The sequence below is a fragment of the Neophocaena asiaeorientalis genome, unplaced genomic scaffold, assembly GCF_003031525.2.
Source record: "Neophocaena asiaeorientalis asiaeorientalis breed wild unplaced genomic scaffold, Neophocaena_asiaeorientalis_V1.1 scaffold134, whole genome shotgun sequence".
NCBI classification, from domain to species: Eukaryota; Metazoa; Chordata; class Mammalia; order Artiodactyla; family Phocoenidae; genus Neophocaena; species Neophocaena asiaeorientalis.
The window spans coordinates 15,131,239-15,147,669 of record NW_020185339.1 but is presented as its reverse complement, the minus strand read 5'-3'; positions in this window follow the sequence as shown (position 1 = coordinate 15,147,669).

The window sequence follows — 16,431 nt, the reverse complement described above, 5'->3', positions numbered from 1 at the left end:
AAAAAAAAAAAAATAGCAACCGAAACAAGAAAGAGGGTTATTTCTCTCTCACATTAAAAACCTCTAATCGTCCTGGTCCACCTCCGTGGCCATCAGAGACCTAGGCTTCTTTCATCTCCCTCTTCATCAGACTTAGTGAATGGCTTCTAGTCTCACAATTGCCTCGTGATTGCAAAGATGGCCAATATTGCTCCTACCATCACATCCATGTTCCAGGTGGGAGGGGGAAGAAAGGAAGCTGAAATGCAGATAGACACACCTCTCAGCTCTCTTTAAAGAAGATTCCAAGTTTTCTTTAAAGAGATTTCCAAAAAGCCCAGTTCAGTGATTTCTGAACCAAGATATCACCCCTATCTGCAAGGAAGGATGGGAAATGTACTTTTTTAGCTGAGCATATTCTGGCCCCAATAATATAGAGTTCCTACTAGTAAGAAGAGGGAGGAGCATGTCTATTAGCTAAATTGATAGCAGTCTCTGTCACAGTAATGTTACATTTTACAGCTGAGGGAACTGAACCTCCAAAGCGTTAAGTTTGTGACCTCAGTCACACAACCAGGTCCTAAGCTCTTTCCACCCTCTGTGCAGTGCATGTGCTTGAAAGTCTAGGCTTGGTTTCCCTAACACTGGTCTCACACTTTCTCATGAAAAATGGTGGAATAATAAAAGAAAAGGAGAAAAATCCGTGAACACCCTCTTGGATCATAACCATGTAATGCCTTGGATGGTTTCTTGGCTGTTATATGAGAGAGAAACAAGTTTCTACCTTGTTTGAGTCACTCTTCTGGCTTTCTTAGATATAGCAACTCAGCTTATGCCCTATTATTGCAATTGTTTTTTTTTCTAAAATGCTTGTTTTTTACTATTCTTTTTCTTAATTGAAGTGTAGCTGACTTGCAATATTATATTAGTTTTGAGGGTACAACATAGTAATTTTATAGTTTTATAGATTATACTCCATATAAAGTTATTATGAAATATTGACTGTATTCCCTGTAACATATTATTTTTTGAACACTTACTGTGTACAATCAGTATGCCAGGTACTACTGGGCTTACTATGAAACATAAGATACAATCATGATTGACCTCAAGGAGCGAACAACCTAGTTGGGGAAATGAAATTCATACACATTAAATGACAACTCATAGAGCCTGGAAGTATATAAGTGCAGGTCAAATGAGAGAAGATGAAAGCTCTAACTGTTGAGAGGAAAGAAAAATCTCTTTTGGCTGAAGAGGTCAGGGAAAGCTTCATGAGACAAGAGGACATTGATTTGATCCCTATGGAAATTAGGACAGTTAAAAGGAGATGAGAGGTTTCTTTAGGTGGTGAGATGATAGTCATAGCAATAGGAGACCACTGACGTATTTAAGAGATGGGAGTGGTTGGGTCTGGCTAAGATAGTTGGTTAGTATGGAAAAGGAGAGAGAAGAGAGGCTAGAGAACCAGTCTGGGGGCAGAATAGAGAGTCTTAAATGCTGGATAAGGAATGTGGATTAGATATACCTTTGGATTTTATCTAAATTACATATAAGATTTAGAGCAGCACTTAATGAAAGTCCTGATTTAAAAGGAGTAACTCTGGGAATGTCAACTGGGTAGCCACTGTGGAAAACAGTATGGCGTTTCCTTTAAAAACTAAAAATAGAGTTTTCATATGACCCAGCAATCCCACTCCTGGATATGTAATCAGAAAAGATGAAAACTCTAATTAGAAAAGATACATGCACCCCAATGTTCCTAGCAACACTATTTACAACAGCCAAGACATGGAAGCAACCCAAGTGCCCATCAACAGAGGATTAGTTTAAGAAGATGTGATATATATATACAATGTAATATTACTCAGCCATAAAAAAAATGAGTCAAATACTGCCATTTGCAGCAACGTGGATGGATTTAGAGAATATAATACTTAGAGAGGTAAGTCAGACAGAGAACAACAAATATTATATCACTTATATGTGGAATATAAAAAATTATACAAATGAATCTATGTATAAAACAGAAACAGACTCACAGACATAGAAAACAAACTTATGATCACCAAAGGGGAAAGGGGGAAGGAGGAACAAATTAAGAATATGGGATTATTAGTTACAAACTACTATACATAAAATAGATAAGCAACAAGGATTTACTGTATAACACGGGGAACTATATTCAATATCTTGTAATAACCTAAAATGGAAAATAATCTGAAAAAAATATATAAAACTGAATCACTTTGCTGTATGCCTGAAACTAACACAATATTGTAAATCAACTAAACTTCAATTAAAAAATTAAAATAAAAGTAGTAACTCCAAGTCTATGTGAACTGTACTCTGTGTGAACCATCTCTCCCACACCTGTGTTCTTTTTCTCACTTGTACTGAGCTGGTGCAGGTCCTGTGGCTTCTCCTCCTGCAGACTGCTTTCATCTGCACTGGCCCCTTCATCAGTGCTTTTACCAAGATGAGAGAAAATGGAACTGACGCCAATCCATTTTATGAGTTGAGTTTTACCAGTTTTACTCAAAGGTTTAGAGAAAAAAGAACTGGAAGAAATATGGCCTTTGATTATGAAATGGCCTTTGATTATGAAATGATCGTGTCTAGGAAGACAAAGGAGTGATGACTCTAAGAGTGATGTAGTACAGGTTTTCCACACATTGGAACCAAGGGAGGTGCTGTGGCTTTTCTCTTCTGTGGCTCTTCAGAACCCCACCTGACTTCCTGACATTGATACTTGCAAATAAATCTTGCAAAATGATAGTGGTAGTCCTGGTTCTGTCCAGTCATAGGAAGAGAGTTAGGTGAGAAAATTAGTAGTAGTTTCTCTTTCCAGTAGGCAAATTCCTTCAAGCAGTCTATTAACTATTTTATTTGGAGTTATTGAGGATATTTTTGGGTCTCAGGTAACAGACAACCTAGCCTAAATAAGCTTAAGCAAGAAAGGAACTTATTAGTTCACAGGGGTTACAATGGACTGAATGTTTGTGTCCCTCCCAAAATTCATATGTTGAAATCCTAACCCCCAAAGTGATGGTATTAGGAGGTGGGACCTTTGGGAGGGAAGTAATTAGGTCATAAGGATGGAGCCCCCATGATGGGATTAGTGCCCTCATAAAAGAGACCCCAGAGAGCTCTCTCACCCTCTTTCTGCCATGTGAGGATACAATGAGAAGTCTGTTATAAGCAAGAATCCTTGTCCGAACCTTACCATGCTGGCACTCTGATCTCAAACTTCTAGCCTACAGTACTGTAAGAAACAAATTTATGTTGTTTATAAGCTACTCAGTCTGTGGTACTTTGTTCTAGCAGCCTGAACTAAGACAGGGGTCATACATAGCTTCAGAGTGGCTGGATCCATGGTATAAAGTGATGCCATCAAGGCACTGTGTGTCTCCATCTCTCAGCTCTGTCCTCAACTGCATTGTGTTATTTCTTACACTACCATGCTAGCAGCTTCAAGTTTCAAGGTTCAAGTCCAGTGGAAAAGAGCACATGCTTTCTCTCAATAGTTGTGGAAAAATTTTCCAGATCATATCTCTTCAGATCTGATGAGACATTTGATTTTCCAAGCCTGAGTCTCATGCTTCTCCATGGATTTAGGAGTTCAGTCAACTCCATTCATAGCACATGGATTGGGGGACTTCCCTGGTGGTCCAGTGGTTAAGACTCCACGCTCCCAATGCAGGAGGCCCGGCTTGGGTTTGATCCCTGGTCAGGGAACTAGATCCCGCATGCTACAACTGAAAGATCCACATGCCGCAACTAAAGTTCCTGAATGCCAAAACTAAGACCCAGCACAGCCAAAATAAATATATTTTTTAAAAAAGCACATGGATTGAGAATGAAAAAGAGAGTTGTTCCCATGGCATTATCACCAGAAGAAGGGGAAACAGATACTCTGGGTGGGATAGAATAACAAATGTCTACAACTGTTATTTTTCAAAATATCTGTCTTCTAGTAATACACTACACAGTTTCCTCCATACTTTTCAACTTTCCAGTACCATTGTCCTATGACATTTGTAAGAAGAGAATACATATAGCCCCAAAATAGCCTGTGACAGAGCCTAGACTATACTTTTATTTTAGACAACTTTTTTGAGAGTATTGGGAGCTAAACTTTTTGGAGTAAATGTCCCATGTCAAGGGATTCACTTTCATTATAATAGTTCATCTTCACAACAGCCCTTTGAAGCAGGCATATTCTTTTATTTTAGATGAAGAAACTTCAGTTCAGAGAGGTTAAGCATCTCGCCCTGTGTCACGTAGCTAAAGGAGAACTTGCATTGGTACTAGAAGTCAGGTCTTCCTGGCACAAAAGCCGTTGCTGCTTCCAGTATGCTATGCTTCCCCAAAGTCTGATTTCTTTCCAAGGACATATTCTCATTTCCACGGTCATGAAATTATGCTGTGCATGGTCACTTTTTTCTCTCATTAAATTCCAAACCACTGCTTGTTTGTAAAGCTAAAGATCCAAGATGTGAGAGCTGAACAGGATCTTAGAAATAATCTAGTTCAAAACTAAAAATCTTGCTTCAAAGGAGGCTGTTTGATCAGAAGAGGTGTTGATCATTCAAGATCACATAAATAGTGGTCCTGGTCGAGCACCTGATGTCCAGATTCATACCCTGGCTCCTCCACTTTCTTTCCTTGCTTGAATATGACCTTGGGAAACTTACCTTAACCTCTCTGGCTTTAGTTTGTTCTTTCGTAAAACAAAGACCAGAGTATTGAATTTCATTGATTCTCAAGTGCACATTATTTCGCATTTTTCAATCGAAATGAGGCTTAAATGGAAAGCAAATCATAGTTTGTTTTCACTCTCTTAACAGTGCGCATATAAAACAATGGCATGTCTCACAGTCAATGATGTCTTAGATTCTATGAATGTGGAAATACAACCCTCATGGTGTTGTTGCAGAGATGTAATAAAATAATAAAGATGTGTCATTTAGAATAGTGCCTGATGCATAGTACGTAAATGCTGAGAATATGTTAGTTGGTATGGTGGTGGTAGTGATGGTTACACTGCATATAAATAAGAATGTGTCTATGCCTTAGCTCACGTACTGTTATTGGGAGATAAAACCGTCCCTGGACTTTGTCACCATTTATAGTTTTGTCTCTTTGGTCTGTGGGCCACATACTGGTTTTCCTTTCTTATTCCTCATTCCTGAGTGTTGTACCCAAATCCATTTGGATTGAATTATCCAGATTAAATTTTTCCTTTGTTCAAATCATGTAGCAAGGTGACAAACTGTCACTCATGTTTGTGTTATATTGATACAGGGTATAGCTTGTACTATATTTCCTTGTTTTTTTACGGTCAACTGATTAAAGCGGTTTTTACAAATAGTTTCACTTAACACTCTCAGCCTCATCTTTTTATGACACAGAAATGCATCACAGCAGGTAAATTGGCATGAGATTTTTTTGAGGTAGAGATTTATCTTTGCTTAGACTAGTAACCATGGCTTTCTCTACTAAGAAGGGAAGTCTGATAGAATTCAGATGTAAGTTTAAATTGGTGCAATATCAAACCAGGTCAACTTTTATTGATTTCCTAGACAAATTTCTGTGTATTTTGTTCATTGTATTTCAAGGCATAACTTTGAAAGGCAGGCTATTCTTTAAAAGATAGGGCATACACAAAAATACATTGTGTTTCTTTCCTCTAGTTCCCAAAATTTTACTGCCTATAGATTTGATCTTGTTATTTAAAATTCACAGCCCTTCATCTTATTCTTCTATTTATCATTTTCCCTGTTGTCTTTCAGAATGTCTATAAAATGATGGGTTATCATTTCTGCTACTTCAGTTAGTGTTTATGCCAGCAGGGGAAACATTATTATTTTTAGAGAATAAGAGTTATTTTTTGAACCAGGAAATTGAGCTTGCTATTTTAGAGAAATAAAGCAAAGACATCTTTCTCATCAATCTCTACTTGATTTTCTCTCAGGAGTCTTCCCCATTCCCTAAAACTACCCCCCACATGAGTGAGAAGCCTTTCCCATCATATAAAGTACAAACCTCTATTTATTGACATGCTACACTATAGTATCTATTTCTGTTACTATCTTCTCTCTAGACAGGGCACTCCTCAAGGACAGGGACTGTGGCCATTTCCTTGCTGTATGCACATATCCTAGAGCACTAAATTAAAAAGTATGTTAGGACTTCCCTGGCTGTCCAGTGGTTGAGATTTCTTGCTCCCAGTGCAGGGGCACGGGTTCCATCCCTGGTCGGGGAACTAGGATCCCACATGCCGTGTGGTGTGGCCCAAAAAAAAAAAGTATGTTAAATGAAGAAATGTCTAACTTGGAATCATTCTTAGAGCTCTGAGGGTAACTGTGTATTGTTTCAATATTAGCGTTTATCCGTTGGGTAGTAAGACTCATCACCAAAGTAGATTTTAGTTTCTCAGAGCTGCACCTGCAAAGTTGCACGCACCACTTTAGGTAATAATCTGCTAGAGACACTTACAGACATATATTTACTTAATATTAGGCTGGGCTAGAAAAGAAACCAGTTTGAAATTGCTTCCTCAGCTGAAAGCTCTGTGCTAACAATAAAGTTTAATTTCAGCAGCTGTAGTTCTCAAATCAATAGTCTGCAAAGAGGGTGGCAGAATTTCAGTTTTTGGTTTTGAATACTAAGCAGGTCAGAAGTTGCATTATTTAAGAATAAATTTACTGGATTTTAAAAGCAGCTTTCGGAAAATTAGCCATGTGGATTTATATTATTTTCAGTAATGATCTAAATCTCCAGAGTAAAAGAAAATAGTGTCCAACCATAAACTATCATACTAATTACATGAACATGAGGGGTTTTAAACATTTATGGCTTCAAGAGAAAGACTTATAAATTTGTAGATATTAAATCACATTAAACAATTGGATATTCTTACCTGACAAAGTTTCAGGACATTTTCTTTGGTCTCTCCTATCCTTTCTTTAGGCAGAAAATACTGCAGTAATATCTCCTGGTAACTAGACTGTGTTATGCTAATATCTGACTTTTTCCCCTTAGCAGTATTTGCTCTAGCATGGGAACATATGTGTGATGAATAGTGACCACGGTTATATTGGCCTTTTAATCTTGACCTTGTTTACATGAGTGTGTTGTCTTACTTTATCTCTTGATAACTAATTATGCTGGTAGCCCCTGGGACCCAAGAATATCAAATCATGGATATTTTCATAACGAAGAAGTCCAACTTGGGAAATAACTTCTAAATATAAATAAATTACTTTGTCCTTAGAAATAAATGAATGGTCTTAAGTCTCTCCAGGGTCATCAAAGCATGCACTTAATCCAGAGGGTTCCATGCTCCCTATCCTAGATGTCCACAGGTTGAGGGAAAGAGAAAGCCACATCTACTAAGATTTTCTACAGTCAGGTTGTACAGGAAGGTACCGAAGTGTTCTGGAGTAGTAGGCAAGAGCTGTCAGCATTTCTGAAGGAATGTTGAAGGTCAAGATGATTAGTGTTTAAAACACAGAGACAGGGAAGGAGACAAAGGGCCACAGATGGTGCTGAATGGGGGTCAGGACCCTGGACAGCTCTACTACTCTGAATTTACTGCTGGATTTTTCTTGTCAGCTTTTGGAAACATGGAGGCATATCATTCATAGGCTTTTCTTGGACTGAGCTGTGGAATTTTAATGTCATGGTCTTAATATTTTAGGCCCTTCCCTTATTTGAGGTGGGGGAATAGAAAATGAATTTCATCTACCTTTCATATCCACGGTGGGTTTCTGGCTTGAGGCTTCAGCAACAAGGAGTCATATTGGGTTAACTATGGGATGGAATGGTGATGGGGTTGTAGGCTGTCCTTATACACTATTGTATTTTTCCCACCATGCATTTTCTCTCCTCAAAGGTAGAGACTGATATGAGTAGAGCCCAAGACTATAAAAGAAAAGATGTTCCCAATTCAGTTTGTGAAAGAGCCTGAAGGTATCCAGTTAAGCACTTAACTGTTTTGCTCTCTCACTGAAAGAAAGAGAAACACAAGTTTTCTCTTTTTAATAATTTTGTATAATTAAACTTCAGTCTTTTAGATGTGATGCATACTAATAAATTGTCCATGAAATCTTTTAGAAGTAAAGCACAGCTGTTCAATTCATGAATTTATTTTGCAGTGTCTTAATAGAAACTTTCCTCAAAAAGAATTTTATTCTTTAGATGGCCCAAATGACCTTCTGTAGTTTATCTTCTCTCTCATCTCTCTTAGTTTTGGCCTTATTCTTGATTGAAGATACTTGTTAGCCTTAATACGTTATACTTCTGGTGCCAGGTCAGTTTGTATTCCTGTGAGCTGCATGCCCATGTTCGAGAGTCACCATTTCATTTCACCCTCCTCTGTGCCAGATGTTGTACCTGCTGCGGGAGACTTTAAATTCAATTGGGATTTTATTAAAGTATGATCTCTGATTCCTTTCTTAACTTAGATGTTTTATGGGGTAAGTTATAACTGGGTTCATGAAGTATTCAACACAATGATTTCTGATTTAAAAATATGGCTGAAAACAGAGAAAGAAAAAAATCAGGTATTATATTTAATCTGAATCCACAAGGAGAAATTTTCACACACTCATTCAATATTTGACTGACTTAAACTAGGTCATATTGACAATAAGTTGGCCGTTGAAAAATTGTTAGAGACTCCCTCCTCCTCTAGGATGTACCAAACAACGTTGGGTTGAGTTGAAATCCTTAAGGGTTTGAAGACTTTCTCTCACATCTCACTTACACAGCCTGAAACTGTTCACTCATCTCATTCTCCATCAAGTGTTCCTCCTGACCACTTTCAATACCGAATCTCCTGTACCAACTTGAGAAAGGACATAGGAAAGGAAAATGGGAGGAGTGAAAGGATGGTGAGGAACGGAAATGGAAAAGGGAGACTGCCAGTATTCTTTAAAACAGGACCACCATGTGGTCTTCATTATACTCTATGTATTCTATGTGAAATTCCTTTGGCAGTCCTATTTGGGATCATTACCAAAAAAATGTGCTTGGGCAAATTTAGAGCATAAAAAAAGAATTACTAACAAGACAGCATCTTGCTTTATTGCACTTTCAAATAAATCTCTTCTTTCCTATGGCTGATCAACACCGGTAGTTGAGTTCATCTGACCAAGACACATGGAGATAGATCCAATACTTTGTCAGAAACCTAAGAATGTTCTTAGGTGTTCCTAGGCTTCAAAAAATATAAAAACACTTTTTTTTTTTCTTCAGTACGCGGGCCTCTCACCGTTGTGGCCTCTCCCGTTGCGGAGCACAGGCTCTGGACGCGCAGGCTCAGCGGCCATGGCTCACGGGCCCAGCTGCTCCGCGGCACTCGGGATCCTCCCGGACCGGGGCACGAACCCGTGTCCCCTGCATCAGCAGGCGGAGTCTCAACCACTGCGCCACCAGGGAAGCCCTAAAAACACTTTTTGATATGTTCTGATCAAAAATCCTTCCTTGCAATATTCGGGTGACTTTCATTCAGGGGTATTTCAAATGAAACTTTTTGAGTTAATCAGTAACAGAGGGAATGTCCAAAGGATAAATAAAAGTGTTCATATTCAGAAGGTAATACGCAAAAGTGTGAACATCAAAGATTCAATAAATTAAAAAATATTTAAATAGACAAAGTCTACACCTTTGTCAATTCAAGAGATTAAAATTAAAAAAAAATTATATCACCTTCTTAGGAACAATTTGGGTCACAACAGCACTTGTCTCAACCATCTGGGCTCTTCCCTGACCTATTCACTCTTTTGTTTGTTTCACTTTTCCTTAGATTTAGATGGTGCCCTTCGCAGAAGCCTAAAATGGTACAATACATTCCCCACCTATGAAGCATCTGATCAAAGGACAAATACTCCTAATTTTCACATACCAAACCTAGTGATATTTGCTATTTGTTCAGCAGACATGTACCAATAGTATTCTGCTATGGTAAGCAAGGTAGTTAGATCCTGGCCCCAAGGCATTTATAATTTAAAACTATCAATAAGGATAAACATACCTAAGCACATGTCAACAAGCCAAGAACTGCTTAATACATCTAGAGGTAGAAAGCTGAGACAAGATTCTAAAGAAAGCTGTATCTATAGTTCAGAACTTAAAAGAAACATTTTGCAACTTTTTTACAAATTGTGGGGAGAAGGAATTAAAGGCATGTTAGCCTTCTAGGGATGCTTTTAAGCAAAAACATCGATGCTGCACATTTTGGTCACCTCAGCCTGTCATTCCTCCCTCCCCCCTTTGTGGCGCCCTCTAACTTCTGACACTTCGGTCATAAAGTGACTTCTGTACTCCACCTATTCTCTACCATTCAGATCTAATTAGAACAGTAATTTACATCTTGGAGTCCATTCTATTCATCCAGTTTCCCTCTTTCAAAAGGTATGTTTCTTTAAGTCTCATTTCCCTTGTGCAATGAAAGTCTTTACTCCCTGTTCATAGAGTTTTAAACATTAAAGTTAATAGAAATTTAAACATCAGCAAATATACATGTGGGTGAGGGGGTGATATTTGAGAAATAAACATGCCTTCTTGGACCACTGAGATTACAACACATTAACTGTAAGCCTCTTAAATCCTTTGTGATTTTTAAGCCACCTTGTAAGGTCTTTTAAAAAGTTTTATTGGTGTCTGAGTAAACGGCCAGTGCAATAGTAACAATGATGATGGTGGAGGTAACAGTTATAATTCTCCTAATTGCTTAGAGTGTTATCAGGTAAAGAGCTCTGAAGTTCATTTTCTTTCAGAGCAGTATTTACCTGCAAAGATTTCTAATCTAGGCATATAAGACAGCATTTGAATGAAGAAATATTATCAGAAATCTATTAGGAGGAGAGGATGGGAATCTTGCCATTATTTTAGTGACCAGCTTTTCAAAATATGAAGAATGACAAGGGAAGAAGGAGCATAACAACATCTGTTAGAAAGAATTTGGCTTCACTGTAAGCAAGTTACTGAACCCCTCTAGGGCTCAACTGCTTCACCTGTAAAATGGGAATAATAACGCCTACCACGCTGGGACTTAGCCTTCTAGCTCAGTAAATCTTATTTCTTTATTCTTCCTTGTGAAAAAAAAGAAAAGGGGAAAAACCTTAAGCCTGAAAACAATATATGAAAGGAAACCCGACAGTGACCATAGGGAGAAAACTCTTACACTATATGTCAGTGAATCCAAGTGTCACAAATATGATATATTGCTACGGTAAAGCAGTCACAGTTTTGAAATTTACCTTGAACACATGAAATATGAGAAGAGAATTCGGAGCAATCCCATAAAACTTTGTAGAAATGGAATCAATTTTCCATTTCTCCTATGGGAGGGTCCTCTATCAAGCCAAATTTCTCCCTCTTATAGAACTTCATTTAAATTCTATTTTTAAGCCTTTCTGTAATAATTGTATGGAATGTGACTCAGACCATTTAAATTCTTATGTTTATACATGCTTAAAACATAACTTACATGTTCTTATGCTTCCATTGTGTCTTGCCACGTATTTGTTATGCCGGTTCCCTGCCAATCCCATGTAAATTGTAAGAAACTTGAGGACCAGGTCATTGCTGTATTTTAATGGTTGCTAGAGACAATGTACTACTTTTAGCCCTTATCTTACTTGACCGCTCAGACGTGTCTATCATCGGTTCCCACATCTTCTTTCTTGAACATTGTCCTTGGTTTCTATGATCCTGTACTCATCTAGTTCTCCTATCTCAGGCTGCATCTTCTCATACTCCTTCATGGGTTCCTTTTTCTGACAACCTCTTAGAAGCTGATGTTCCTCAGGGATCAATCCTCTTACTTTCTTCTCTCTTCATTCTATAGATGCTTCCAATATGATTTCATCTGCTCCGCTGGCTCCAACTAACATTCATATATACCGATAACTCCCATATCTGGAGCTCCAGCATGTTCTCCCTTCAGACCTCCAGATTCATGCATTCCAGTGCTACTAGACATTTCCACTTACCTGTCTCATAGGCACTTCAAACTCAGCATCTCCAAAACGAAACGTAATATCTTTGTCTTTCCCTCCCGAGGCTTGCCCTCCCTTCCTGTGTTCTCCTCTCCCTGAAAGCGCCTCCATCTGCGTCACAAGACAGACCCCAGGGAGTCATCCTTAACCTGTCTCTCCCCCACCCCCAAATCAAACTAGACTAATTCCTATGAGTTCTGCCTCCCAAAGATCTCCTTGATTCTCTTTACTTCTTTGTGTCCTCACTACTACTAACTTGGTCAACATCCACCAAATTCTTGTTGAATTATTGGAACAACTTTCTATTCTTTCCTGGTCTCCTTACAAGATGCTGGGTTTGCCCGGTACTGCTCCACATTGTAGCGAAAGTGGTCTCTCTAAATTGTATATCTGATTCAAGACACTTACATATGCTTAAACCACACAAATAGTCTTCATAACCCTCAGGATTAAAAATTCACTTTCTTTAGTGAAGCCAACAAGCTCTTCATGGCAACCCCTTTCCTGTCCAGCCTCATCTCTTGTCACTTACTTTCTCATCACTCCCATTCTGAACTATCTGAAATTCTCCAAATGTGACATTTACTCTTATATCTTCAGCCTCTGTGACTCCATTTTCTCTGCTTAAACCTCCCTCTTGAGATTGGAATTGACATATATACACTACTACGTATAAAATGGATAACTAACGAGAACCTACTGTATAGCACAGTAGGTTCTCAATGATCTGTGGTGACCTAAATGGGAAGGAAATCCAAAAATGAAGGGATATATGTACACGTATAGCTGATTCACTTTACTGTACAGCAGAAACTAACACAACATTGTAAAGCAACTATACTCCAAAAAAAAAAGTATTCCTATATTCAGCAAGCATTTCTTTACTTCTGAAACTCCCAAAGAAATGATTCTGCTTTCTATTAACAATTTTGGCTGCTTCAGCCTTTCAAAAGCAGTTGGAAGTCTCTCAGTTAATATGTAAATTAATATTGTCCAATAATATTGTCTGGGTTTGGAGTAATGACAATCACTCATAACAGGGGATTTTTTTTTTTCTTTTAGATGTTGCGGGTAGGAGTTTATTAATTAATTTATTTATTTTTGGCTGTGTTGGGTCTTCGTTTCTGTGCGAGGGCTTTCTCTAGTTGTGGCAAGCGGGGGCCACTCTTCATCGCGGTGCGCGGACCTCTCACTATCGTGGCCTCTCTTGTTGCAGAGCACAAGCTCCAGACGCGCAGGCTCAGTAGTTGTGGCTCATGGGCCTAGTTGCTCCGCGGCATGTGGGATCCTCCCAGACCAGGGCTCGAACCCGTGTCCCCTGCATTAGCAGGCAGATTCTCAACCACTGCGCCACCAGGGAAGCCCAACAGGGGATATTTTGAAATATATTTAATATGTTGTTTCCTTGTGATCTAATCATGTTACTCTGGTAGAAGTTAACCCTGTAGAAGGCTATTAACTGAGTTTATTTAGATCACTGGCTCTGGATACAGATACCATCTTTTTATTTATTTCCTTTTGCAGCTTAATTGAAGTAATGTGATAATTTGATATATGTATACATTGGGAAAGGATTGCCTGCATCAAGTTAATCAACACAACCGCTACCTCATATATATTACCCCTCTTTTTGGGTGAGAACATTTAAATTCTACTCTCTCAGCAATTTAAGTTGTACAATAACTGTGGTATCAACTATAGCCATCATATTACACATTAGATCCTCAGGCCTTATTCATCTTATACCTGAGTTTGTACCTTTAACCAATCTCTCTCTATTTCCTCCACCCCAAACCCTGTTCCTGGCAACCACTTTTCTACTATCTGTTTCTTTGAGTTCCGCTTTTTTTTTGGATTCTACATAGAAATGATACCATGCAGTATTTGTCTTTCTCTGTCTGGTTCATTTCACTTAGCATAATGCCCTCCTGGTTCCTCCACATTTCCCAGGTCTCCAGGGAGAACGGCAGGCAGCCTCCAGATGTGTGCTAGAGTACAAGCCTGACCCTCAGGCAGCAGCTTTCAAAATGTGCAGATGGACCCCTTTCCAGGAAAGATTGGGAGACTGGTGATTTCGCTTGCCTCCTTTGTGCTGAGCCCTGGGGGTATAATCATGCACCATTAACAACTGCTCCTGTTCGCTGTGGTCTCTGGGAGTTGTCTGTACTGCTACTGGTAGTGACCAAGTCGGCTTGTCCTTCTACACCTACTCAAAAGATGGTGATGTAACCCTGAATCCCTTTCCTGACGCTGCCAAGTCACCTTAACTTATTCTCAGTTTTCTTCCTGGAGGACCTTCATCATACAAAGCAAGCAACAGGCACACATGAGGCAAATAACTCTTAACCCCTGCCGTGGGATGACTTAACCTCTCTCCCAAGCTAAATGTTCAGGTCTAGCAATTATTAATCAAGCTTATCACCTTTTAATAGAACAAATGCGGTGGTTTTGACAAACATTTGGATATAACAATTCATTTAGCACAATACAAATGTGGTCAGAATTCCCACAAACACTGAAAGAGATCAGTTTTCTAGTCAATAGGTTCTGCATCTGTGATACATTGCTTTGATACTCCCATTTGCTTCCCATCATAATAAGCAAATGAATATTGCTTATTTTGCATCCATGAGATCTGAAGTTCTAAGCAGAACACTGAAGGATAACTTCATCCCCATCAGAATCTTACTTAATGTTACTTGAAGAAGGTATTTGATTGTGAGGCAATAGTCCCTGTGTAATTCGCAACTGGGTATTCATAGGCCCACTCTCTGTCACTAGATTCTTCTTCGTATGTTATTTGACATTTTTCCCATGAGTGTTCAGTACTACTAATTCTCAGTAGATGGGTTCAAGACACAGACACACATTATGAAAATTAAATGTGACATGGAAGTGACCAAAAACACCAGGCAGAAACATGAAAATCTGGCTACCAGAACTATAGGTGATGATCCAGGTGCCATAGGATTATTGCAAGGTAGAATTAAATCTTTTGCACACATCTCTTGGACACTATACTTCTCATAAAGCAGCAAAAGTTTGCAACACTGCTTCTCTGTCTCCTACCGAACTTTCAGTCAATAAAATCTCACAGCCTTTCTTTCATGATGGTTGTTAAATCAGTTCCACATCCTGCACTTTTACCATTGATTTTTTTAAACATATACCTTACAGTTTTTCCCAAATACGTTATGTCTTACTAGTTTTAAGCACTTTTTCTGGCCCACTTGTCTTTGACGGCTTCACTAAGAAAAAGAATCACCACTCATGGATTCAGCTGTCCTGAATATTTCACCTCAGGATGTTTACATCAGGCTAAATTAGGGCATTCTGAACTGATATACGAAATGCTTTTAACTACTTTGCAATCAATTCCTAGGAATGGAGTGGGCATGGGGAAAAGGGAAGAGGTGGAGGGTAGGAGGTAAGAATAAAATTTGGAAGATGAGTGAATTTTTTTTTAAGATTGGAATCAAGAAATTCATTATAAATATGAAAAACACAGCTGTAACTGGCATAGGGAGTGACTCAGCTTTCCATCCTGGCAGTCTTTTAACTCTGGCAGCATGAATTGGACCTGAAAGACTTCTACTGCTTTGGGTTCTGATTTTCGTTTAGTCTTACCAGCGAGAAAAATCACCCTGGAGTCATGTGCCTGCTAATTTTGTTAATTTCCTCAAATATGTCCCTTGTTTAAATCACTGCTGATTAAACATTCTTGACATCTTTCCTTCCTCAACGTGCCATGACTCATCAGGTGATCCCAGTGGAAGGTAAAAGTTAAATCTGTTTCTTTAAAATGTTTACTGAAAGTGAGCAGCGGAAAAAGCGATAGTAGCTGAGATGATAAATGCCTCTGATGGGCTATGCGTCTTTTAACGTTGATAGTCTTCAAAAAATGGCATATTAGCCGTCAGGAAACATCACCAGGAGCTGAGTTAGAGAAAAGACTTGAACTACAGCAAGGCTGAGCTGCTGCTGCCAAACAAGCATCTCCCAAGCGGGGCCGATTGCCCTACTGCTATGGAAGGTCACTTAGAGGCAGCAATTTTGGCAGTGATCATGGATTTTCTCTTTGCCTTATCAGAAACGGTGTTCAAATTTACTCTAATATTTGATCCTCTGTCTCCCGAACTGTTTGAATTTTAAGGTAGTAAAATTGTTTGCCACAAAGAAACCAGGAATGGTAGAATGTTAACTGAAAGTTCGTTTATACTGTGCAATGCTACTTGTAGCACAACAAAAGTTAGACTTTCTGTTCCACCTGTGACAGTAACAGGAAAAGGATGACTACCACAGCAAATTACTCACTCCCACCTGCCTAATCGTCCGTCAGACTCTGTCAGTTGTGTGAAGGGAGGAACTCATCATACTCAGTATAATACAATAGAAAAAGCACCACTCTGGAAGTTAAGAAAACAAGTTTTCTCTTCTTGGT